At 56.9% G+C, this 25,646-nt stretch overlaps 1 protein-coding gene across 1 annotated transcript in view; it reads right to left on the bottom strand.

Moving 5' to 3' along the window:
- LOC140412395 (uncharacterized) overlaps positions 1 to 25,646 on the bottom strand; it is a 348,002-nt gene that overhangs the window by 273,933 nt on the left and 48,423 nt on the right. The gene's annotated exons all lie outside the window — the stretch shown is intronic.

Genomic DNA, 25,646 nt, shown 5'->3' with positions numbered 1-25,646 from the left:
ATAGAGCCGCTGGCAATTGCTCTGAGAGCTTCAAGGGGCTGGAAGGGGCTGGTACGGGGGGATGGAACATAGGGTCTCGCTGTGTGCGGACAACCTGCTCTTATACGTATCAGATCCAGGGGCAGGGATGGGTGAAATTATGGCAATTTTGGGAGAATTTGGCCGGTTTTTGGGATATAAATTGAATATGACAAAGAGTGAGATGTTTGTAGTCCAGGCAAAGGGTCAGGAGGGTCGGCTGAGGGAGCTGCCGTTTAGGTTAGTGGGGGACAGTTTTAGGTACCTCGGGATACAAGTGGCACGCGACTGGGGCCGGTTGCACAAGTTGAACTTGTCCCGGTTGGTTGAACAGATGAAGGGTGAGTTTTGGAGATGGGATGCGCTCCTGCTGTCATTGGCGGGAGGGTGCAGACGGTTAAAATGACGGTCTTGCCGAGATTTTTATTCGTATTTCAGTGTCTCCCAATTTTCATCCCGCGGTGCTTTTTTAAGTGGGTTAACAAAATCATCCTGGGATTTGTGTGGGCGGGTATGTCCCCGCGAGTGAAGAAGGTGATGCTCGAGAGGAATCGTGGGGAGGGGGGGCTTGCCCTGCCAAATTTCAGTAATTACTACTGAGCGGCTAACATAACCATAATAAGGAAGTGGGTGGTGGGGGCGGGGTCAGTTTGGGAGCGGTTGGAGGCAGCTTCATGTAGGGGCACCAGTCTGGGGGCATTGATAACGGCACCTCTGCTGTTCCCGCCGGCGAGGTACTCCACCAGCCCCGTGGTGGTGGTGACCTTGAGGATCTGGGATCAGTGGAGGAGGTACGTTGGAGCAGTGGGAGCATCGGTCTGGTCCCCAATATGTGACAACCACCGGTTTGCCCCAGGGAGCTTGGATGGGGGGTTTCAAGTATGGCGAAGGGTGGGAATTGAGAGGATTGGGGACCTGTTCTTAGAGGGGAGCTTCCCTAGCTTGAGGGCGCTGGAGGAGACGTTTGGGCTGGCAAGGGGGAATGAATTTAGATATTTACAGGTGCGGGACTTCCTGCGCAGGCAGGTATCATCCTTCCCACTCCTGCCACTAAGGGGGATCCAGGATAGGGTCTTGTCCAGGGGATGGGTGGGAGATGGGAGTGTCTCGGACATCTACAAAGAACTTATGGGGGTGGAGGAGACGCAGACCGAGGAGCTAAAGCATAAGTGGGAGGAGGAGCTTGGTGGGGAGATGGAGGATGGCTTATGGGCGGACGTGTTGAGCAGAGTCAATGCGACCGCAACATGCGCCAGGCTCAGCTTGATCCAATTCAAGGTGGTCCACCGGGCCCACATGACAGTGGCCCAGATGAGTAGATTCTTTGGGGTGGAGGACAGGTATGTAAAGTGTGCGGGAGGACCAGCGAACCATGTCCACATGTTCTGGCCGTGTCCAAAACTTAGGGGATATTGGCAGGGGTTTGAGGATGTCATGTCCAGAGTATTGAAAACAAGGGTGGCAATGAGTCCAGAGGTGGCAATTTTCAGGGTGTCAGAGGACCCGGGGATCCAGGAGGAGAAAGAGGCAGACGTTCTGGCCTTTGCTTCCCTGCTAGCCCGGAGACGGATACTGCTAGCTTGGAGGGACCCAAAGCCCCCGAAGTCGGAGGCCTGGTTAACTGACATGGCGAGCTTTCTCGGCCTAGAGAAGATTAAGTTTGCCTTGAGAGGGTCACTGTCAGGGTTTGCCTGGAGGTGGTGGAGAATTCATCGTCAGCAGGGGCTGGGGGGGGGGGGTGGTAGGGGGGTTTAGGGTAGCGTAGAATAGGGGGTCATGAGGCGGGTCTTGGAGAGATGGGAGTCGGTGATTGCACTATGTTTGTTCTTTGTACATTGTTTTATACTGTTTCTGTTTGTAATGCCAAAAATACCTCATTAAAATTGTTTGTTAAAAAAAAAATTCAAATTCAGATTGAGCGAGAGAGTGCCATATTTATGTTTTAGCATTGGTAATTATACAGGCCTGAGGAAAGCGTTGGCTCAAGTAGACTGAGCACAAATAATTGAGGGTAGGACAGTTGGGGAACAATGGCGGATGTTCAGGGAGATATTAAACACCCCTCAATAAAGTATATTCCTGAGAGGAAGGGGAATTGTAAAAGGGAGAAAAACGTTCCCTGGCTAAACAAGGAAGTCAAGGAAGACAAAGGCAAAGACTAGGGGATACCATACTGCAAAAGCTAGTGGTAAACTGGAGGATTGGGAAAACTTTAAGATTCAGCAAAAGGCTACTAAAAATAAAACCAAAAGAGCTAAGATGAACTATGAAAGGAAACTAAAATAAAACATAAACACTGATACCAGATAGATAGGAGGAAGAGAACAGCTAAAGTAAATGTTGGCCCTTTGGAGGACGATGCTGGTAAGGTAATAATGAGGAACACAGAGATGGCGGAGGCACTGAACCAATATTTTGCCTCTGCCTTCACGGTAGAAGATAATAAAAAATTTCCAAAGACTACAATTAATGCAGAAGAACTTGGTGCAATAACCATGACTAGGGAGACGGTGTTGAATAAACTAATGGGATTAAAGGCAGATGAGTCTCCGGGACCTGATAGCCTGCACCCTAGGGTATTAAGCGAGGTAGTGGATGCATTGGTTATGATACTTCAGAATTCCTTAGATTCTGGAAGGGTCCCGGTGGATTGGAAACACGCTAATGTGACACCCCTATTTAAAAAAGGAGAGAGGCAAAAGGTAGGGAACTGTAGGCCGGTTAGCTTGGCCTCTGGGTGGGGAAGTTGCTGGAATCAATCATTAAGAAGGAGATGACTGAACATTTGGAAAGACAAAGCTCAATCCACTAGTGTCAGCATAGTTTTATGAATGGTAGTCATGCATGACAAACTTGCTTGAATTCTTTGAGAACATAACCAGCAAGGTGGATAAGGGGAAACCTGTGGATGTGGTATATCTAGACTTGCAGAAGGCGTTTGACAAGGTGCCACATAAAAGACATACAGAAGATGAGATTCAGGGGATTCGGGGTAGAATACTAGATTGGGTTGAGGATTGGCTGAATGACAGAAAGCAGAGTCGGGATAAATGGGTCCTTCTCTGGCTGGCGAACTGTAACCAGCGGGCTGCTGCAGGGGGTCAGTCCTCGAACCTCAACTGTTCACAATCTATATACATGATCTGCAAGCATGGACATGGTGTAACATGGCAAAATTTGCAGATGATACTTAAATAGGGAAAGCACGCAGTGAAGAGGAGATAAAGGGCGGGATTCTGCGGGAATCGGCAGGACGGGCAACTCCAGTGCCGAGGGATGGTGGCGTGAACCACTCCGGCGTCGGGCCGCCCCTGAAGGTACAGAATCCTCCTCACCTTCAGGGGCTAGGCCGGTGCCGGAGTGGTTTGCGCGGCGCCAGCCGGAGGGGAAGGGGCTTGGCGCCACGCCAACCGGCACCGAAGGGCCTCCGCCGGCCGGAGCGAGTTGGCACATGCGTGGGAGCGCCAGCGTGTGCTGGCGTCATCCCAGCGCATGCGCAGGGGGGGTTCATCTCTGCGTCGGCCATCGCAGAGAACCACAGCGGCCGACGCGGAAGAATAGAGTGCCCACATGGCATAGACTCGCACGCGGATCGGTGGGCCCCGATCGCAGGCCAGGCCACCGTGGGAGCACCTCCCGGGGCCAGATACCCCCGCGCCCATAGATCTCCGTGGCAATAATCCAGCAGTAAGTAACTTTCCCCTTTATCCAATAGTCTAATTAACAGGGAAAAGTATACAACTGAACTGTTCCAAATATTAAACTTTACAACCAATGAGTTTCTTCTCATTGCCTCAATTTATGTTTTAAAATTCACAATTCTAGGTAACTGGTAAAAGAACCAGAGATGAGATGAAGTGATTTTTATACACTTCAGGTTATTATAATCTGGGATACACTGTATGAAAAGTGGATTTAAAAAAATATATATTTTATTCAAGGCATTTTCAGATAAACAAACAAAGGCAGAAGAATAACCAAACTACATTGTAAACAACCTGCACCCACATACCTCTAAACAATCAGCCCCCGCTCCCCTAATACCTCCCCTTCTCACATCCTGCCTTCTCCATTTTAACCCCCTTACCCGCCTCCCCACCCCCCCCCCCCACCCCCATGGGCAGCACGGTAGCCTTGTGGATAGCACAATTGCTTCACAGCTCCAGGGTCCCAGGTTCGATTCCAGCTTGGGTCACTGTCTGTGCGGAGTCTGCACATCCTCCCAGTGTGTGCGTGGGTTTCCTCCGGGTGCCCCGGTTTCCTCCCACAGTCCAAAGATGTGCAGGTTAGGTGGATTGGCCATGATAAATTGCCCTTACTGTCCAAAATTGCCCTTAGTGTTGGGTGGGTTACTGGGTTATGAGGTTACTGGGTTATGGGGTTACTGGGTTATGGGGATAGGGTGGCGGTGTTGACCTTGGGTTGGGTGCTCTTTCCAAAGCCGGTGCAGACCCGATGGGCCGAATGGCCTCCTTCTGCACTGTAAATTCTATGATCTATGCTGACCCCTCAAACCTCCTTAAAGTAATCAATAAATGGCTTCCACCTCCTAGTGAACGCATTCACCGACCCCCTCAAGATGAACTTGACCTTCTCCAGCCTCCGGAATTCCGCCAGGTCGCTCACCCACACCCCTGCTTTCGGTGGCTCCAGGTCCCTTCACCCAAGCAAAATCTGTCTCCAAGCTATCAGAGAGGTAAAGGCCAGAAATGAGAAGTGGATTCAACAGTAACTTTCAACAGGGATAAGATGGAAGTTCAAGGGAGAGAACCTGCAGGGCTATGGGGAAAGTGTAGTTGAGTGTCAAAGAGCTGGCAAAAGCATGATGAAATGTGGCCCCGTCTGGTGCTGCATCAGTCTATGAATTTCTGAAAAGTTACTGTTTTATAACCAGGCATAACTCCTGCACTTGATTCTAATCCAAGTATCGCACTTTCACCTGGATCCTCACTAATGCCCCTTGTATTGTGCGCCCATTACAATTTGAACAAATAAATTAGGAGCAGGAGTAGGCTATTTGATCCCTCATGCCTGCTGTGTATTCAATAAGGTCCTGACTGATCTGATTGTAATCTTAACTCCACATTCCCACCTACCTCTGGTAACATTTGATGGTGGTCGCAGGAAGGAGGTCGCCGTCAAATGCGGGGGGGGGGAATGGGAGTGTGCCTAGGGGTCTGTGGAAGAGGGACTGCCCGCATGGTAAGCTACTGGCATACCCGACATTGTTGGGGGGCCTTCAGGAGGCATGAGAGAGATCTGCTCAAGTTTGGGAGAATCCTTGAGACACCGCTAAATGCCGGTGGGCTCAGGGATAATGACCTTTACATAGTTCAGTAATGAGCTTAATTAGCCAGCATTGGCTCATTTCCGCCGCTGACTAAATGGGGTCAGTTTTCCCACTGGTGGAAATGGGATGTATGAATTGCAGACAACTAGCATGCAGGTACAGCAATAATAAGGAAGACAAATTGAATGTTGACCTTTATACCTAAAGAAATAGATTATAAAAATAGGGAAGTGTTGCTGCAACTTTACAAGGCATTGGTGACACTGCACCTGGATTACTGTGTAGTTTTGGTCTCCTTATTTGAGGAGGAATGTAATTGCACTGGAGGCAGTTTAGAGGAGGTTTACTCGATTGATTTCAGAGATGAGGGGCGGGATTCTCCGACCCCCCGCCGGGTCGGAGAATTGCCAGGGGGCGGCGTGAATCCCGCCCCGCCGCCGGCTGCCGAATTCTCCGGCGCTGGGGTTTTGGCAGGGGCGGGAATCGCGCCAGTCAACGGCCGCTGGCAGTGGCCCCCCGGCGATTCTCCGCCCCGCGATGGGCCGAGCGGCCGCCCGATTTCGATCGGTCCCACCGGCGTAAATCAAACCAGGTCCCTATCGGCGGGACCTGGCTCTACGGGCGGCCTGCGGAGTCCTCGGGGGGTTGGGGGTGTGAGGGGATGTGGCCCCGGGGGGGGAGGGGCACCACCGTGGCCTGGCCCGCGATCGGGGCTCACCGATCCGCGGGCGGGCCTGTGCCGTGGGGGAACACTTTCCCTCCACGCCGGCTGCTGTCAACCTCTGCCAAGGCCGGCGCGGAGAAGAATCACCCTGCGCATGCGCTGGGATGACGGCAGCACACGTTGGCAGCCCGACGCCGGAGTGGTTCACGCCACTCCTCGGCGCCGGTACGGCCCGCCCCGCCGGGTAGGGGAGAATCCCGCCCAAGGGGTTTGTCTTCTGAAGAGAGATTGAGCAGTTTAGGCCTATACTCTCTCGAGTTCGGAAGAGAGGCGATGTGACTGAGGTATGTGAGATGATAAAAGGTATTGACTAAGTAGACGTAGAGTGTTTCCTCTTGTTGGATATTCTAGAATGGAAGGTCAAAGTTTTAGGATAAGGTGTAGCAGATTTAAAACAGAGATAAGGAGAAATTACTTCTCTCAAAGGGCTGTGAATCTGTGGAATTCATTACCCCGGAGTGTGGTGGATTCCGCGACATTGAGTAACTTTAAAGAGGAGGTAGACAAATTTTTAATCAGTAATGGGTTGAAAGGTTATGGAGAACGGGAAGGAAAATGGAGTTGTGTCTGAGAGATCGGCCATGATCGTATTGAATTGCGGAATTGGCTCGAGGGGCTGAATTGTCTACTCCTGCTCTGAGTTCTGATGTTCTTATGTTCTGGTCTCCCCCTGATCATGTAGGCTAGCATGCTACTTAATCCTCTCCAATAGACACCATCAAATCTTAGCCCATAAGTTGTATACTCTAACAAATGGCCTAGAATCAATAAAGGAATGAAGAGCTTGCATTGATGTGATACATTTAACAACCACTGGACATCCCAAAAGTACTTTTACAGACAATGAATGAAGTGTCACCTTGTTGTAAAACAGTGCCAGTTGCCAAACACAGAAGAGCGGAGCCACAAGCAACTGAGAAACAGCTCGAGGTACTTCAAAACATTTAGGAGAACAGGTGATTGAATCCAGTGCACATTCTCATTCAGAAAATACTTAGGAATGATCCCCATTCCTCAACCATGAGCAGTAGTGTATTTAAATACCTGGACACTGATTGCTAAACTCAAGTTGTTGTGAAGTGCATTATTTACATCCTATCAGCTAAAGCCAGTGAATCAGATTGGGGATTCCCAGGCAATCGCTGTGAGGTCTGCATTCCCTTGACTGTCTCCAGAAATCTGTAGCCACTGATCTCCCTCATTCCCACAGATGTGAACTCTGCCCTGTATCCTCCATTTGTAAAAACAAATCGTTTTCCAGCTGACCTTGGAGGTCTCAATGCATGACAGCACACATCTATCCTAATCTAAAACCAGAATCAGCTGGCCATGAATTCGATAAGGCCTCAGATTGGTGTTTGATATAAAAAGAATGAATCACACCGACAGCTAAAGCTTCTGTTTCCTTCTGTCCATCTTGCTAAACTCTGGAATTATCTCCCTAAACTTCTCTACCCCTCTACATATCTCTCCTTGGTCAAGACCCATCTTAAAATCTACCGCTTTGACCAAGGTTTTAATCGCTTCTCCCAATATCTCTACATGGCTTGGTCTCAGATTTTACTTGGTAACATTCCTGTGAAGTGCCTTGGGGATTGTTTGACTACATTGACGATTCTATAGACAAATGCAGGTTGCTGTTGTTGAGAAGGCACTCACCAGGCCCAAAACACAGCCACCAAATACCAACCACAAACCAAGTGCAGACAGGACTGAGCACATATCAAATACAGATACAGGAGCTTGACTGGAATTACCAAGCATCCAGAATTGTCCTGGAGTCACATGGATTGCTACTCGGAAAAATCATAGTGTGCATTATAAAAAAACTTTTTTTTTTCATTTCCTTTGAACACTTTCGTTTCTAAATTTTAATCATCCTGCCAATGACTGTTTGACTTGACCAATGGGTTGGATGCAGTCGAAGGTCATTGTATGAAATGTCCAATCAGAGTGAGTAACCTTCTATTTCAGTTTTCTAACTGTTTAGAAACAGCAACTTATAAACATTTACTTACAACTGATAAAATGCACAGACAGCATACTCCAGCAAAGTAACCTTGACCCAAAGGATTTGGGACCCCAGAACAGAGGCCTGGGGTAGGGCTGTGCACGAGGCTGCCTTGAACAGTAAGTATGGTATCAGCCAGCAAACACTTACCTGTAAAGATTGAGGCCACTTATATCCCATGAATGAATAAAAATATTCCAACAGGCTGACTGGATAGGCACCTGTTTAGAGTTGGAACATGGGATCAAATTTATGAAAGTACTGTCACAGATTTCAAAAGTGAGAAATTAGACTTCAAATGCGGGATTCTCCAATAACGGGGCTATGTCCCCACACCCGCGAGATAACGGGCACGAATCACTCCAGACTTTTTTCTAGATTCTCCGTTTCTAAGGGGGCCAGCAGGGCACCGGAGTGCTTCACGCAGCTCCAGCTGCCGATACGAGGCCCTGCACTTCTGGCCGCGTTCCGCGCATGCGCGCGCCATGGCGGTCCCACACAGCAGGCCGGCGCCAAAGAAGTAGGCCTCCCACAGATCGCGTGCGCCCATCAATCGGTGGCCCCTGATCGCGGCCCCGGTCGTCATGGAGGTCCACCCCTGTGTGACAGATCCCCTCGCCCCCCACCAGGACTGCCACCACAGCCGCGATGCCGATCTCCCGCCGGGTGGAACCGTACGTGAACCACGACGTTGGGAACTCGGCCAGTCGTCTGCGGAGAATCGCCGCGGAGGCCTCTTTCAACGACCCCCGACCGGCGCCGTGTCGACCGCGCGCGCACGACTGCCGCCGATTCTCCGGTCGGCGGAGAATCGCGGGAAGGCGTCGCGGGTCCGAAGCTCCATTCTCCGCCCCCGCGCCGGGCGCAATTGCGGCGAGGAGGCTCGGAGAATCCCATCCCAAGGGTTTAATTTTAACTATTTTTCAGGATGGGTTAAAGTCTGGCCCCCAAAATGTGACTTTCAAGACCCTTTATGCTATTTAGTTATTTCTGTAACTTATGATACAGAAGAATTAGTAACTGATATTAAGGTTTGTTTTTTAAATCAGGAAACAGCAGCAAAGCAAATCAGATCCTAGGGCGTCATTCTCCGACCCCCCGCCGGGTCGGAGAATGGCCGTTGGCCGCCGTGAATCCCGCCCCCGCCCCCGCCGAAGTCTCCGAAGGAAGAAAAGTCAGCGGGGCGTTAATGGCGCCGCTGCCGCGGAGAATGTCACGGGTCTGCGCAAGGCAGCCGATTTTCGGCCTGCCGATATTCTCCCTTCCAGATGGGCCGAAGTCCCGTCGACGTGATGACCGTTCACGTCGACGTGAATCAAACCTCCTTTTCATCGGCGTGACCCGGTGCTCCAGGCTCACGCCGACCAGCGAGGAGGTGAGTGACGGCCTGGGGGGTTGGCTCTGGGCAGGAAATGGCGTGGCCGCAGACTGATTGCCTGAGGAGAGGTGTGTCTCGGCTTGTGTGTGTGTGCGGCGGGGGGGGGGGGGGGGTGGTTAGAGTAGGCTGGGCTCCGGGGGAGTGCCGGGAGGGGGTCCGTGCCGGGGTGGAGGTTGGGGGTTGGGGAGGGGGTCCGTGCCGGGGTGGAGGTTGGGGGGGGGGTCCGTGCTGGGGTGGAGGTTGGGGGTTGGGGAGGGGGTCCGTGCCGGGGTGGAGGTTGGGGGTTGGGGAGGGGGTCCGTGCCGGGGTGGAGGTTGGGGGTTGGGGGGGGGGTCCGTGCTGGGGTGGAGGTTGGGGGTTGTGGAGGGGGTCCGTGCCGGGGTGGAGGTTGGGGGGGGGTCCGTGCTGGGGTGGAGGTTGGGGGTTGGGGAGGGGGTCCGTGCCGGGGTGGAGGTTGCGGGTTGGGGGGGGGGTCCGTGCTGGGGTGGAGGTTGGGGGTTGTGGAGGGGGTCCGTGCCGGGGTGGAGGTTGGGGGGGGGGTCCGTGCTGGGGTGGAGGTTGGGGGTTGGGGAGGGGGTCCGTGCCGGGGTGGAGGTTGGGGGTTGGGGGGGGGGGTCCGTGCTGGGGTGGAGGTTGGGGGTTGTGGAGGGGGTCCGTGCCGGGGTGGAGGTTGGGGGGGGGGTCCGTGCTGGGGTGGAGGTTGGGGGTTGGGGAGGGGGTCCGTGCCGGGGTGGAGGTTGGGGGTTGGGGGGGGGGGTCCGTGCTGGGGTGGAGGTTGGGGGTTGTGGAGGGGGTCCGTGCCGGGGTGGAGGTTGGGGGGGGGGTCCGTGCTGGGGTGGAGGTTGGGGGTTGGGGAGGGGGTCCGTGCCGGGGTGGAGGTTGGGGGGGGGTCCGTGCTGGGGTGGGTGTTGGGGAGGGGGTCCGTGCCGGGGTGGAGGTTGGGGGGGGGGGGGGGGGGTCCGTGCCGGGGTGGGTGATGGGAGGGCAAATGAGTTGGTCCACCTGGCCAGGTGCCAGCCTCCAACAGTTGGACCCATGCGGTCCATGCCACCTGGCTGGGGGGAGGAGGGGATATGGGCAATGATGACATGTCGTCGTTCCCCTCCCCCCCACCATCCGTCATGTTTTCAGACCATCCAGCGATGTTGGCCGCCGTGGTGGCAGCCGCTCATGTCTATGTTGCCCTGGATGAGGAGGAGGAGGAGGAGGAGCGTGCCAGAGAGGCGGCGCAGGCTGCCGCAGAGGGGCAGGCGGCAGCCGCCCAGGCTGGAGGGACACCTGACCGACAGGACGAGGAGGGGGAGGAGGACGTCGCGGCCCCACGGCAACGGAGGCACCCGAGGGCGCCCCGTGTGTACCGGCCCCGGCAGTCATACCAGGACCTCACGGACCGGGAATGCAGGAGGAGACTCCGGATGAGCCGGGAAACCGTGGCACACATCTGCCACCTGCTGGCACACCTGTCACCGCGTGGCACTGGCGGGGGACACCCTCTCCCCGTGTCCGTCAAGGTTACGGTGGCCCTGAACTTTTATGCAACGGGGTCATTCCAGGCACCGAGTGGGGACCTGTCCGGCATATCGCAGACATCGGTGCATCGGTGCATCCGGGCAGTGACAGATGCCCTTTATGCCATGGCGCACCGCTACATCCGCTTCCCCATAGACCGGGCCAGCCAAGATGCCCGGGCCGTGGGCTTCTCTGCCGTTGCCGGGTTCCCCATGGTCCAGGGCGCGATCGATGGGATGCACGTCGCCGTGCGGCCACCTGCAGATAACACGGCCGTGTTCACTAATAGGAAGGGGACCTATTCGATGAACGTACAATTGGTCTGCGACCACCGCATGATGATCCTGCACGTCTGCGCCCGTCACCCAGGCAGTGTACACGACTCATTCGTGTTGTCGCGGTCATCCATCCCCGGCATGTACGAGGGACGCCATCCCCGGCTGAGGGGCTGGTTGCTGGGCGACAGGGGCTACCCATTGCGATCGTGGCTGATGACGCCTATACGGAGGCCACGCAATGAGGCGGAGAACCGCTACAATGATGCCCATGTAGCGACAAGGGGAGTGATCGAGAGGTGCTTTGGCGTGCTGAAGATGCGTTTCAGGTGCCTGGACCTCTCTGGGGGCGCCCTCCAGTATCGGTCAGATAGGGTCGGCCGCATCATTGTGGTGTGCTGCGTCCTGCACAACATAGCCCAGCAGAGGGGCGATGTGCCGCAGGCAGAGGAGGGCGGAGTGGAGGAGCAGCAGGAAGAGGCCCAGTCCTCCCCAGATGAGGGGGATGGGGGCAATGGTCAGGGCAGACGGGGTAGACACAGACGGGTGGCTGTCCACCGTTACCGGCTGGCCCAGCGGGCACGGGACAGACTGATAGACGCCCGCTTCACTGACTAGATGGGCGTGGGAATCGGGTAGTATGGCCACAGACCGCACACCATGACAACAGCCGACCACCCACACCCCCCACCCATCCACCCACCCAGCACCCTCACCCCCCTCCCCAACCCCACACACCCCACCCGCATGCACACCACCCCCCCACTCCCAATTGCCGATCCACCGGCGGCACAACGGGCCGGGCTCACCCAGTTGCGGGTGGACGCGTGTCTATCGCAGGCCATGGCGAATGATGACAACCCGCCTCCGATGAGCTCCTGGCTCTACATCGTTGGACTATGTCTGACCCATGGCCACAGTACCACCATCCACCCGGACCATCCCTGCATGCGGCTGTGACACTGCAGCGCACGGTCCCGTCCTCTGCCCGGGGGATGTTGATGGCGGCCCAGGGGGAAGGGGGCAGACTCACCTGGGGCTGAGGTAAGACCACCCCTCACACACACACTTGCGCTCAACGTACATGACACCCCCGCACACTTTGGACAGAGCACAAAGGCAGCTTCGGTAGGTGTAACAATGACTTTAATAACCAAAGGAGTTCATGCACGTGCCCTAGCGCCTAAAACTCATCTGTGCCCTGCACCCGTGCCAACTTACTCAGTGTCTAATTGTTTGGCCTTACGGGCCCTTTGACTACGTCTACGTGGTTCCCCAGACGGTACAGCAGAACTGGAGGTGGACTCCTGTGATTCCTGCCCTCTGACACTGGATCCCTTTGGCAGCCGTTTCCTGGGGCGTCCTGGCCTAGATGGGCCAGGCTGCGGCCCGGGCGACTGGGATGGCGAGCTGCCAGCCTGTCCTGCCCATTGCCCACCCGATGCACCTGGGACGGAAGGGGGGGAGTCCGAGGTGTCGCGGTGTACCGGGACCTCCCCTACTGAGGGAGCCGGGACGGACCACACCACCTCCTCCTCCCTCGGGGTGCCCGATGGCCCCCAGGCCTCTACATGGGTGGGGGATGCGAACGGACTGGCCATCCGACGCGCCCCCGACATCTGGCGCTGCCAGTCCTGGAGGCCCGTGCTGGTATCGACAGGGGTCTGCAGGTTTGCAGCCATGGAGCCCAGGGGGTTGTCGAACCCTGTCTGCGACAGTGCGACGCCAGCTCGCACATGGCCACTGGCGCCGATGCCCTCAGCGATGGCCTGCTGAGACTGGGCCATGGCCTGCAGAGACTGGGCCATGGCCTGCAGAGACTGGGCTATGGCCTGCTGAGACTGGGCCATGGCCTGCTGAGACTGGGCTATGGCGTTGAGCGCCTCTGCCATCTGGCGCTGGCACTGGCTCATGGCCTCCTGTGAGAGGGCAGCCATTTCCTGGGCCACAGACGCCGCCTGCACGGAAGGCCCCAGGCCTCGCAAACCGTTCCCCATGTCTGACACCGTCGCACCCATTGCCTCCACCGCGGACGCCACCCGTGCGGTGTCAGCCTGGGTGGCACGCATGACCGGGACCACTCCCAGCTCCTGGACGCGGGTGGACTCCTCCACCTGCGACCGCAGCCGCCGCAAGCCACCCGTCACCCTATTCGCTCGTCTCCGTGTCGGTGGTTGCATCGGATCTATGTGTGGGTGTGGTAACTGCAGGAACCCGGGATCCATCTGGGCGGCAGATGTTCGCTTGGCCTGGGCTGCCCTCCGACCGCCCGGTCCCTCTGCTGCTCCTACCTCCACCTGCTGTACCGGGACGGCTGTGTTGTGCGCACCAGTGAGTGTACCAGACGCCTCAGCACTAAAGTGCCCAACCGTGGTGAGTGTTTCTGCGATGGTGGAGGGTGTTGGTGACAGCAGTGGCGTTGTGTCGTGCTCTTCGTCCCACTCTGAGTCCATGGCACTTTGGGGTGGGGGTTCGTCTCCACCCATCCACTCTGAGTCACTGTCCGGTATTTCGTCTTCCCGGGTAGGGGTGTCCTGGGTAGTGGTGTCCCGGGTAGGGGTGTCCTGGATAGTGGTGTCCTGGGTAGTGGTGTCCTGGCTCGGATGTGACGGGGGCCTGTGGCTGCCCCCCTCATCGCTGGGTGGTCGCTCCCGCACGTGACGGGGGTGTCGTCTCCCTGTTGCTCCAGGTCTCTCCGTCTCCCTTGGTCTCCGAGGGGCATCCTGCGGGCGTCGCATGCTGGAGGGTTCGGGTCTCTCCGTCTCCCGTGGTCTCCGAGGGGCATCCTGCGGGCGTCGCATGCTGGAGGGTTCGGGTCTCTCCGTCTCCCGTGGTCTCCGAGGGGCATCCTGCGGGCGTCGCATGCTGGAGGGTTCGGGTCTCTCCGTCTCCCGTGGTCTCCGAGGGGCATCCTGCGGGCGTCGCATGCTGGAGGGTTCGGGTCTCTCCGTCTCCCGTGGTCTCCGAGGGGCATCCTGCGGGCGTCGCATGCTGGAGGGTTCGGGTCTCTCCGTCTCCCGTGGTCTCCGAGGGGCATCCTGCGGGCGTCGCATGGAGGGTTCGGGTCTCTCCGTCTCCCGTGGTCTCCGAGGGGCATCCTGCGGGCGTCGCATGCTGGAGGGTGCGGGTCTCTCCGTCTCCCGTGGTCTCCGAGGGGCATCCTGCGGGCGGTCTGCATCTGCGGGGATGGGTGCCTGGACGTTTGGTCCTGCGATACACAATGAAGCATGCATGGTTAGACATCAGGCAGTGATCAGGTGATACGGGAGAGGGGGATATAGGGGAGGGGGGATATGGGGGATATGGGGGAGGGGGATATGGGGGAGGGGGGATATGGGGGAGGGGGGGATATGGGGGAGGGGGGATATGGGGGAGGGGGGATATGGGGGAGGGGGGATATGGGGGAGGGGGGATATGGGGGATATGGGGGAGGGGGGATATGTGGGAGGGGGGATATGGGGGAGGGGGGGATATGGGGAATATGGGGGAGGGGGGATATGGGGGATATGGGGGAGGGGGGATATGGGGAGGGGGAATATGGGGGATATGGGGGAGGGGGGATATGGGGGATATGGGGGAGGGGGGGATATGGGGGAGGGGGGATATGGGGGAGGGGGGATATGGGGGATATGGGGGAGGGGGATATGGGGGAGGGGGGGATATGGGGAGGGGGGGATATGGGGGAGGGGGGATATGGGGGATATGGGGGATATGGGGGAGGGGGGGATATGGGGGAGGGGGGGATATGGGGGAGGGGGGGATTTGGGGGAGAGGGGATATGGGGGATATGGGGGACGCTCACCCTGCCTGCTCTGACGAGGTCGTTCACCTTCTTGTGGCACTGGGTGCCTGTCCGTGGTGTTAGGGCCACAGCGGTGACGGCCTCTGCCACCTCCCTCCACAGACGCCGGCTGTGGCGTGGGGCAACTCTGCGGCCGTGCCCGGGATACAGGGCGTCCATCCTCTGCTCCACCGCATCCAGGAGCGCCTCCACATCACGTGACTCAAACCTCGGGGCTGAGCGACGGCCAGCCATCAAGTCGGGTGTTGCGGTCGGCTGTTCCGGTCGGGTGGGGGGGAGCTGCGCGGCCTTATGAGCCGTCACGCGTGCAGCGCGTATGACGCTGCACGGCGTGAACCACTGCGCAAGCGCGGATCCCGTTACGTCGCTGCTAGCCCATTTCGGGCCGCAGACTATCGGCCCATTTTTATGACGTGACGCAAGTGGGATTTGCGCCGTTTTTTGCGCCGATCGGCGGAGTTTCCGCCGATAACGGAGAATTTCGCCCCTAATCTCTCCTCTCAATTTCCCCATTGCCTAGAATCATTGAATCCTTACAGTGCAAAAGGAGGCCATTCGACGATCGAGTCTGCACCGACCCTTCGAAATAGTGCTCCACCCATGTCCACTCCCCTGTCCATCCCGTCCCATCCCTGTAACCCCTTAACCTATTCTGCACATCCCTGAACACTAAGGGGAAATTTAGCATGTCCAACCCACCTAACTCGCACATCTTTGGACTGTGGGAGGAAACCAGAGCACCTGGAGGAAACCCATACAAACATGGGGAGAACGTGCAAACTCCACAGTGACCCAAGGCCGGAAACGAACATGGGTCCTGGCGCTGTGCCACCATGCCACCCGGTCCCCCACCCCATCCTGTTCCATTTTCAATGGGTGAGAGATCCACTGTACAAAACTATTCTAGTCAGTACAGCAATGCAAGTCTAAATCGGGGAAAAAGTATTTACATTTACATAGCGCTTTTCATAACCACCAAATGTTCCGAAGCACCTGACTGCCAATGAAGTACTTTTGAAGTTTATTCATTGTTGTAATGTAGGAGATAGAACAGCCAATTTGTGCACAGCAAGCTCCCACACACAGCAATGTGATACCAATAATCTGATTTTCTGGTGCTGATTGAAGGACAATATTGGGCAGGACACCGAGGAGAATGCCCTTGCTCTTCTTCCAAAAGAAGGCACCTCCAACAGTGCAGAACTCCTTCAGTAATGCACTGCAGCCCCAGCCTTCATTTTCCTGCTCAAATCCTGGAGTCCAGTTGAACTCAGAACATTGAACTTAGACAAAAATGCTACTGAGTCACAACTGACACAGCTAGAAAGGGAACGATAGGTTAGATCAGTCAGGTGTGAAGGTGTGGTCCTTAGAGATTTTTTAAAAATTTGTTCATGGGATGTGGGTCGCTGGCTGGACCAGCATTTATTGCCCACCCCGAGACCATTTAAGAATCAGCCACATTGCTGTGGATCTGGAGTAACATGTAGGCCAGCAGGTAAGATTGGCAGATTTCCTTCCCTAAAGGACATTAGTGAACCAGGTGGGTTTTTAAAAAAACAATTGACAATGGTGTCATGGCCATCATTAGACTTTTAATTCCAGGTTTTTTTCTTATTGTCCTGGAGTCACCATCTGCACTACACAATTGCACTACACCACCGCCTCCCCAATTGGATCAAGACAACAAGAGTTCAGGCAGAACTGCAACATTGCCAAGGAGTGCTGAGTATGACACTGTCTCTTCGGCATGACCATCACTCACCCCACAAGAACAAAGTGTCCATATTTAAACACATAAACCCCTATATGAAGGTTCTCGAAAAGCCACAGCTATGCTGGAATGCACATTCCTTGTACCCTTCAGGGGCCTCAGTTACACAGCAACTCCACATGGCCAACAACACCTTCAATAACTAACATATGAATTAAAACAGGAAAATGGCAACAATAAACTCGAGACACCCTCTCCTGACCCATAACCAAAAACAGGATCTCCTTGGTGTCCAATAACATTTGTGACAGAACGAAGACTGCATTACAGGAAAAACAAGAATCTTCAAACATATCTCTTCTTTTAGATATGTCCAAAGCTAACAAAGAGATTTTTCCGAAAAATCAATAGCAGGTAGAGTTGCCCAGATATGGTTAGACACATTCAAAGGGGATTCATCACCCCTCCATCCAGTGGAACCATCATTTATTCACATTCATTTTAGATCTCATGAAGGCAGCCGATTTTCGGCCTGCCGATATTCTCCCTTCCAGATGGGCCGAAGTCCCGTCGACGTGATGACCGTTCACGTCGACGTGAATCAAACCTCCTTTTCATCGGCGTGACCCGGTGCTCCAGGCTCACGCCGACCAGCGAGGAGGTGAGTGACGGCCTGGGGGGTTGGCTCTGGGCAGGAAATGGCGTGGCCGCAGACTGATTGCCTGAGGAGAGGTGTGTCTCGGCTTGTGTGTGTGTGCGGCGGGGGGGGGGGGGGGTGGTTAGAGTAGGCTGGGCTCCGGGGGAGTGCCGGGAGGGGGTCCGTGCCGGGGTGGAGGTTGGGGGTTGGGGAGGGGGTCCGTGCCGGGGTGGAGGTTGGGGGTTGGGGGGGGGGTCCGTGCTGGGGTGGAGGTTGGGGGTTGTGGAGGGGGTCCGTGCCGGGGTGGAGGTTGGGGGGGGGTCCGTGCTGGGGTGGAGGTTGGGGGTTGGGGAGGGGGTCCGTGCCGGGGTGGAGGTTGCGGGTTGGGGGGGGGGTCCGTGCTGGGGTGGAGGTTGGGGGTTGTGGAGGGGGTCCGTGCCGGGGTGGAGGTTGGGGGGGGGGTCCGTGCTGGGGTGGAGGTTGGGGGTTGGGGAGGGGGTCCGTGCCGGGGTGGAGGTTGGGGGTTGGGGGGGGGGGTCCGTGCTGGGGTGGAGGTTGGGGGTTGTGGAGGGGGTCCGTGCCGGGGTGGAGGTTGGGGGGGGGGTCCGTGCTGGGGTGGAGGTTGGGGGTTGGGGAGGGGGTCCGTGCCGGGGTGGAGGTTGGGGGTTGGGGGGGGGGGTCCGTGCTGGGGTGGAGGTTGGGGGTTGTGGAGGGGGTCCGTGCCGGGGTGGAGGTTGGGGGGGGGGTCCGTGCTGGGGTGGAGGTTGGGGGTTGGGGAGGGGGTCCGTGCCGGGGTGGAGGTTGGGGGGGGGTCCGTGCTGGGGTGGGTGTTGGGGAGGGGGTCCGTGCCGGGGTGGAGGTTGGGGGGGGGGGGGGGGGGTCCGTGCCGGGGTGGGTGATGGGAGGGCAAATGAGTTGGTCCACCTGGCCAGGTGCCAGCCTCCAACAGTTGGACCCATGCGGTCCATGCCACCTGGCTGGGGGGAGGAGGGGATATGGGCAATGATGACATGTCGTCGTTCCCCTCCCCCCCACCATCCGTCATGTTTTCAGACCATCCAGCGATGTTGGCCGCCGTGGTGGCAGCCGCTCATGTCTATGTTGCCCTGGATGAGGAGGAGGAGGAGGAGGAGCGTGCCAGAGAGGCGGCGCAGGCTGCCGCAGAGGGGCAGGCGGCAGCCGCCCAGGCTGGAGGGACACCTGACCGACAGGACGAGGAGGGGGAGGAGGACGTCGCGGCCCCACGGCAACGGAGGCACCCGAGGGCGCCCCGTGTGTACCGGCCCCGGCAGTCATACCAGGACCTCACGGACCGGGAATGCAGGAGGAGACTCCGGATGAGCCGGGAAACCGTGGCACACATCTGCCACCTGCTGGCACACCTGTCACCGCGTGGCACTGGCGGGGGACACCCTCTCCCCGTGTCCGTCAAGGTTACGGTGGCCCTGAACTTTTATGCAACGGGGTCATTCCAGGCACCGAGTGGGGACCTGTCCGGCATATCGCAGACATCGGTGCATCGGTGCATCCGGGCAGTGACAGATGCCCTTTATGCCATGGCGCACCGCTACATCCGCTTCCCCATAGACCGGGCCAGCCAAGATGCCCGGGCCGTGGGCTTCTCTGCCGTTGCCGGGTTCCCCATGGTCCAGGGCGCGATCGATGGGATGCACGTCGCCGTGCGGCCACCTGCAGATAACACGGCCGTGTTCACTAATAGGAAGGGGACCTATTCGATGAACGTACAATTGGTCTGCGACCACCGCATGATGATCCTGCACGTCTGCGCCCGTCACCCAGGCAGTGTACACGACTCATTCGTGTTGTCGCGGTCATCCATCCCCGGCATGTACGAGGGACGCCATCCCCGGCTGAGGGGCTGGTTGCTGGGCGACAGGGGCTACCCATTGCGATCGTGGCTGATGACGCCTATACGGAGGCCACGCAATGAGGCGGAGAACCGCTACAATGATGCCCATGTAGCGACAAGGGGAGTGATCGAGAGGTGCTTTGGCGTGCTGAAGATGCGTTTCAGGTGCCTGGACCTCTCTGGGGGCGCCCTCCAGTATCGGTCAGATAGGGTCGGCCGCATCATTGTGGTGTGCTGCGTCCTGCACAACATAGCCCAGCAGAGGGGCGATGTGCCGCAGGCAGAGGAGGGCGGAGTGGAGGAGCAGCAGGAAGAGGCCCAGTCCTCCCCAGATGAGGGGGATGGGGGCAATGGTCAGGGCAGACGGGGTAGACACAGACGGGTGGCTGTCCACCGTTACCGGCTGGCCCAGCGGGCACGGGACAGACTGATAGACGCCCGCTTCACTGACTAGATGGGCGTGGGAATCGGGTAGTATGGCCACAGACCGCACACCATGACAACAGCCGACCACCCACACCCCCCACCCATCCACCCACCCAGCACCCTCACCCCCCTCCCCAACCCCACACACCCCACCCGCATGCACACCACCCCCCCACTCCCAATTGCCGATCCACCGGCGGCACAACGGGCCGGGCTCACCCAGTTGCGGGTGGACGCGTGTCTATCGCAGGCCATGGAGAATGATGACAACCCGCCTCCGATGAGCTCCTGGCTCTACATCGTTGGACTATGTCTGACCCATGGCCACAGTACCACCATCCACCCGGACCATCCCTGCATGCGGCTGTGACACTGCAGCGCACGGTCCCGTCCTCTGCCCGGGGGATGTTGATGGCGGCCCAGGGGGAAGGGGGCAGACTCACCTGGGGCTGAGGTAAGACCACCCCTCACACACACACTTGCGCTCAACGTACATGACACCCCCGCACACTTTGGACAGAGCACAAAGGCAGCTTCGGTAGGTGTAACAATGACTTTAATAACCAAAGGAGTTCATGCACGTGCCCTAGCGCCTAAAACTCATCTGTGCCCTGCACCCGTGCCAACTTACTCAGTGTCTAATTGTTTGGCCTTACGGGCCCTTTGACTACGTCTACGTGGTTCCCCAGACGGTACAGCAGAACTGGAGGTGGACTCCTGTGATTCCTGCCCTCTGACACTGGATCCCTTTGGCAGCCGTTTCCTGGGGCGTCCTGGCCTAGATGGGCCAGGCTGCGGCCCGGGCGACTGGGATGGCGAGCTGCCAGCCTGTCCTGCCCATTGCCCACCCGATGCACCTGGGACGGAAGGGGGGGAGTCCGAGGTGTCGCGGTGTACCGGGACCTCCCCTACTGAGGGAGCCGGGACGGACCACACCACCTCCTCCTCCCTCGGGGTGCCCGATGGCCCCCAGGCCTCTACATGGGTGGGGGATGCGAACGGACTGGCCATCCGACGCGCCCCCGACATCTGGCGCTGCCAGTCCTGGAGGCCCGTGCTGGTATCGACAGGGGTCTGCAGGTTTGCAGCCATGGAGCCCAGGGGGTTGTCGAACCCTGTCTGCGACAGTGCGACGCCAGCTCGCACATGGCCACTGGCGCCGATGCCCTCAGCGATGGCCTGCTGAGACTGGGCCATGGCCTGCAGAGACTGGGCCATGGCCTGCAGAGACTGGGCTATGGCCTGCTGAGACTGGGCCATGGCCTGCTGAGACTGGGCTATGGCGTTGAGCGCCTCTGCCATCTGGCGCTGGCACTGGCTCATGGCCTCCTGTGAGAGGGCAGCCATTTCCTGGGCCACAGACGCCGCCTGCACGGAAGGCCCCAGGCCTCGCAAACCGTTCCCCATGTCTGACACCGTCGCACCCATTGCCTCCACCGCGGACGCCACCCGTGCGGTGTCAGCCTGGGTGGCACGCATGACCGGGACCACTCCCAGCTCCTGGACGCGGGTGGACTCCTCCACCTGCGACCGCAGCCGCCGCAAGCCACCCGTCACCCTATTCGCTCGTCTCCGTGTCGGTGGTTGCATCGGATCTATGTGTGGGTGTGGTAACTGCAGGAACCCGGGATCCATCTGGGCGGCAGATGTTCGCTTGGCCTGGGCTGCCCTCCGACCGCCCGGTCCCTCTGCTGCTCCTACCTCCACCTGCTGTACCGGGACGGCTGTGTTGTGCGCACCAGTGAGTGTACCAGACGCCTCAGCACTAAAGTGCCCAACCGTGGTGAGTGTTTCTGCGATGGTGGAGGGTGTTGGTGACAGCAGTGGCGTTGTGTCGTGCTCTTCGTCCCACTCTGAGTCCATGGCACTTTGGGGTGGGGGTTCGTCTCCACCCATCCACTCTGAGTCACTGTCCGGTATTTCGTCTTCCCGGGTAGGGGTGTCCTGGGTAGTGGTGTCCCGGGTAGGGGTGTCCTGGATAGTGGTGTCCTGGGTAGTGGTGTCCTGGCTCGGATGTGACGGGGGCCTGTGGCTGCCCCCCTCATCGCTGGGTGGTCGCTCCCGCACGTGACGGGGGTGTCGTCTCCCTGTTGCTCCAGGTCTCTCCGTCTCCCTTGGTCTCCGAGGGGCATCCTGCGGGCGTCGCATGCTGGAGGGTTCGGGTCTCTCCGTCTCCCGTGGTCTCCGAGGGGCATCCTGCGGGCGTCGCATGCTGGAGGGTTCGGGTCTCTCCGTCTCCCGTGGTCTCCGAGGGGCATCCTGCGGGCGTCGCATGCTGGAGGGTTCGGGTCTCTCCGTCTCCCGTGGTCTCCGAGGGGCATCCTGCGGGCGTCGCATGCTGGAGGGTTCGGGTCTCTCCGTCTCCCGTGGTCTCCGAGGGGCATCCTGCGGGCGTCGCATGCTGGAGGGTTCGGGTCTCTCCGTCTCCCGTGGTCTCCGAGGGGCATCCTGCGGGCGTCGCATGGAGGGTTCGGGTCTCTCCGTCTCCCGTGGTCTCCGAGGGGCATCCTGCGGGCGTCGCATGCTGGAGGGTGCGGGTCTCTCCGTCTCCCGTGGTCTCCGAGGGGCATCCTGCGGGCGGTCTGCATCTGCGGGGATGGGTGCCTGGACGTTTGGTCCTGCGATACACAATGAAGCATGCATGGTTAGACATCAGGCAGTGATCAGGTGATACGGGAGAGGGGGATATAGGGGAGGGGGGATATGGGGGATATGGGGGAGGGGGATATGGGGGAGGGGGGATATGGGGGAGGGGGGGATATGGGGGAGGGGGGATATGGGGGAGGGGGGATATGGGGGAGGGGGGATATGGGGGAGGGGGGATATGGGGGATATGGGGGAGGGGGGATATGTGGGAGGGGGGATATGGGGGAGGGGGGGATATGGGGAATATGGGGGAGGGGGGATATGGGGGATATGGGGGAGGGGGGATATGGGGAGGGGGAATATGGGGGATATGGGGGAGGGGGGATATGGGGGATATGGGGGAGGGGGGGATATGGGGGAGGGGGGATATGGGGGAGGGGGGATATGGGGGATATGGGGGAGGGGGATATGGGGGAGGGGGGGATATGGGGGAGGGGGGGATATGGGGGAGGGGGGATATGGGGGATATGGGGGATATGGGGGAGGGGGGGATATGGGGGAGGGGGGGATATGGGGGAGGGGGGGATTTGGGGGAGAGGGGATATGGGGGATATGGGGGACGCTCACCCTGCCTGCTCTGACGAGGTCGTTCACCTTCTTGTGGCACTGGGTGCCTGTCCGTGGTGTTAGGGCCACAGCGGTGACGGCCTCTGCCACCTCCCTCCACAGACGCCGGCTGTGGCGTGGGGCAACTCTGCGGCCGTGCCCGGGATACAGGGCGTCCATCCTCTGCTCCACCGCATCCAGGAGCGCCTCCACATCACGTGACTCAAACCTCGGGGCTGAGCGACGGCCAGCCATCAAGTCGGGTGTTGCGGTCGGCTGTTCCGGTCGGGTGGGGGGGAGCTGCGCGGCCTTATGAGCCGTCACGCGTGCAGCGCGTATGACGCTGCACGGCGTGAACCACTGCGCAAGCGCGGATCCCGTTACGTCGCTGCTAGCCCATTTCGGGCCGCAGACTATCGGCCCATTTTTATGACGTGACGCAAGTGGGATTTGCGCCGTTTTTTGCGCCGATCGGCGGAGTTTCCGCCGATAACGGAGAATTTCGCCCCTAATCTCTCCTCTCAATTTCCCCATTGCCTAGAATCATTGAATCCTTACAGTGCAAAAGGAGGCCATTCGACGATCGAGTCTGCACCGACCCTTCGAAATAGTGCTCCACCCATGTCCACTCCCCTGTCCATCCCGTCCCATCCCTGTAACCCCTTAACCTATTCTGCACATCCCTGAACACTAAGGGGAAATTTAGCATGTCCAACCCACCTAACTCGCACATCTTTGGACTGTGGGAGGAAACCAGAGCACCTGGAGGAAACCCATACAAACATGGGGAGAACGTGCAAACTCCACAGTGACCCAAGGCCAGAAACGAACATGGGTCCTGGCGCTGTGCCACCATGCCACCCGGTCCCCCACCCCATCCTGTTCCATTTTCAATGGGTGAGAGATCCACTGTACAAAACTATTCTAGTCAGTACAGCAATGCAAGTCTAAATCGGGGAAAAAGTATTTACATTTACATAGCGCTTTTCATAACCACCAAATGTTCCGAAGCACCTGACTGCCAATGAAGTACTTTTGAAGTTTATTCATTGTTGTAATGTAGGAGATAGAACAGCCAATTTGTGCACAGCAAGCTCCCACACACAGCAATGTGATACCAATAATCTGATTTTCTGGTGCTGATTGAAGGACAATATTGGGCAGGACACCGAGGAGAATGCCCTTGCTCTTCTTCCAAAAGAAGGCACCTCCAACAGTGCAGAACTCCTTCAGTAATGCACTGCAGCCCCAGCCTTCATTTTCCTGCTCAAATCCTGGAGTCCAGTTGAACTCAGAACATTGAACTTAGACAAAAATGCTACTGAGTCACAACTGACACAGCTAGAAAGGGAACGATAGGTTAGATCAGTCAGGTGTGAAGGTGTGGTCCTTAGAGATTTTTTAAAAATTTGTTCATGGGATGTGGGTCGCTGGCTGGACCAGCATTTATTGCCCACCCCGAGACCATTTAAGAATCAGCCACATTGCTGTGGATCTGGAGTAACATGTAGGCCAGCAGGTAAGATTGGCAGATTTCCTTCCCTAAAGGACATTAGTGAACCAGGTGGGTTTTTAAAAAAACAATTGACAATGGTGTCATGGCCATCATTAGACTTTTAATTCCAGGTTTTTTTCTTATTGTCCTGGAGTCACCATCTGCACTACACAATTGCACTACACCACCGCCTCCCCAATTGGATCAAGACAACAAGAGTTCAGGCAGAACTGCAACATTGCCAAGGAGTGCTGAGTATGACACTGTCTCTTCGGCATGACCATCACTCACCCCACAAGAACAAAGTGTCCATATTTAAACACATAAACCCCTATATGAAGGTTCTCGAAAAGCCACAGCTATGCTGGAATGCACATTCCTTGTACCCTTCAGGGGCCTCAGTTACACAGCAACTCCACATGGCCAACAACACCTTCAATAACTAACATATGAATTAAAACAGGAAAATGGCAACAATAAACTCGAGACACCCTCTCCTGACCCATAACCAAAAACAGGATCTCCTTGGTGTCCAATAACATTTGTGACAGAACGAAGACTGCATTACAGGAAAAACAAGAATCTTCAAACATATCTCTTCTTTTAGATATGTCCAAAGCTAACAAAGAGATTTTTCCGAAAAATCAATAGCAGGTAGAGTTGCCCAGATATGGTTAGACACATTCAAAGGGGATTCATCACCCCTCCATCCAGTGGAACCATCATTTATTCACATTCATTTTAGATCTCATGAATAAAGGTATTGAAAGAAAATGGAAAAATAAACCATTAAAAAAAATATTCTTATTATTTTCCTTCCAACGAAATTAATCTTCAATTCCTAGAGACTTGGTAAACACTGACTACAATCTGCTCTCCAGCCTTTTTAAAAAATAAACTATTGTCATTGTTCATTAGATTTCATTATTTTTGCTTTCACTGTACCCTCAGAAATGCTTGCACATCCTCTTTGTAAAGACCTAATAGTGCGTAAGGAAGGAGGCACCATTATCATTGATGGGGGGACTTTGCCCTTCAGGTTGGGTTGTCAACTCCAGTTGAAAGTATCCCTTAAGATTTCATCGTGTGCCCCCCCCCCCCCCCCCCCCCCACCACCACCACCACCACCAACTACCTCAACATCCTTCATCTTCCATTTCCTGTAATTTTATAACTAACAAACAGAAGTGTTCAAAGCAAATTTTAAAAATAGACACACCATTTTCTTAAATCCCCTGTAATAATTTCTCCTGGGTCTCTCACAGCAGTGTCCAAGGGTTTATAATCTTTAATTCCTCAAGATGT

The sequence above is a fragment of the Scyliorhinus torazame genome, chromosome 1 (genome assembly GCF_047496885.1).
Source record: "Scyliorhinus torazame isolate Kashiwa2021f chromosome 1, sScyTor2.1, whole genome shotgun sequence".
In the NCBI taxonomy this organism is placed as follows: domain Eukaryota; kingdom Metazoa; phylum Chordata; class Chondrichthyes; order Carcharhiniformes; family Scyliorhinidae; genus Scyliorhinus; species Scyliorhinus torazame.
This window is presented reverse-complemented; position numbering and strand designations above follow the sequence as displayed.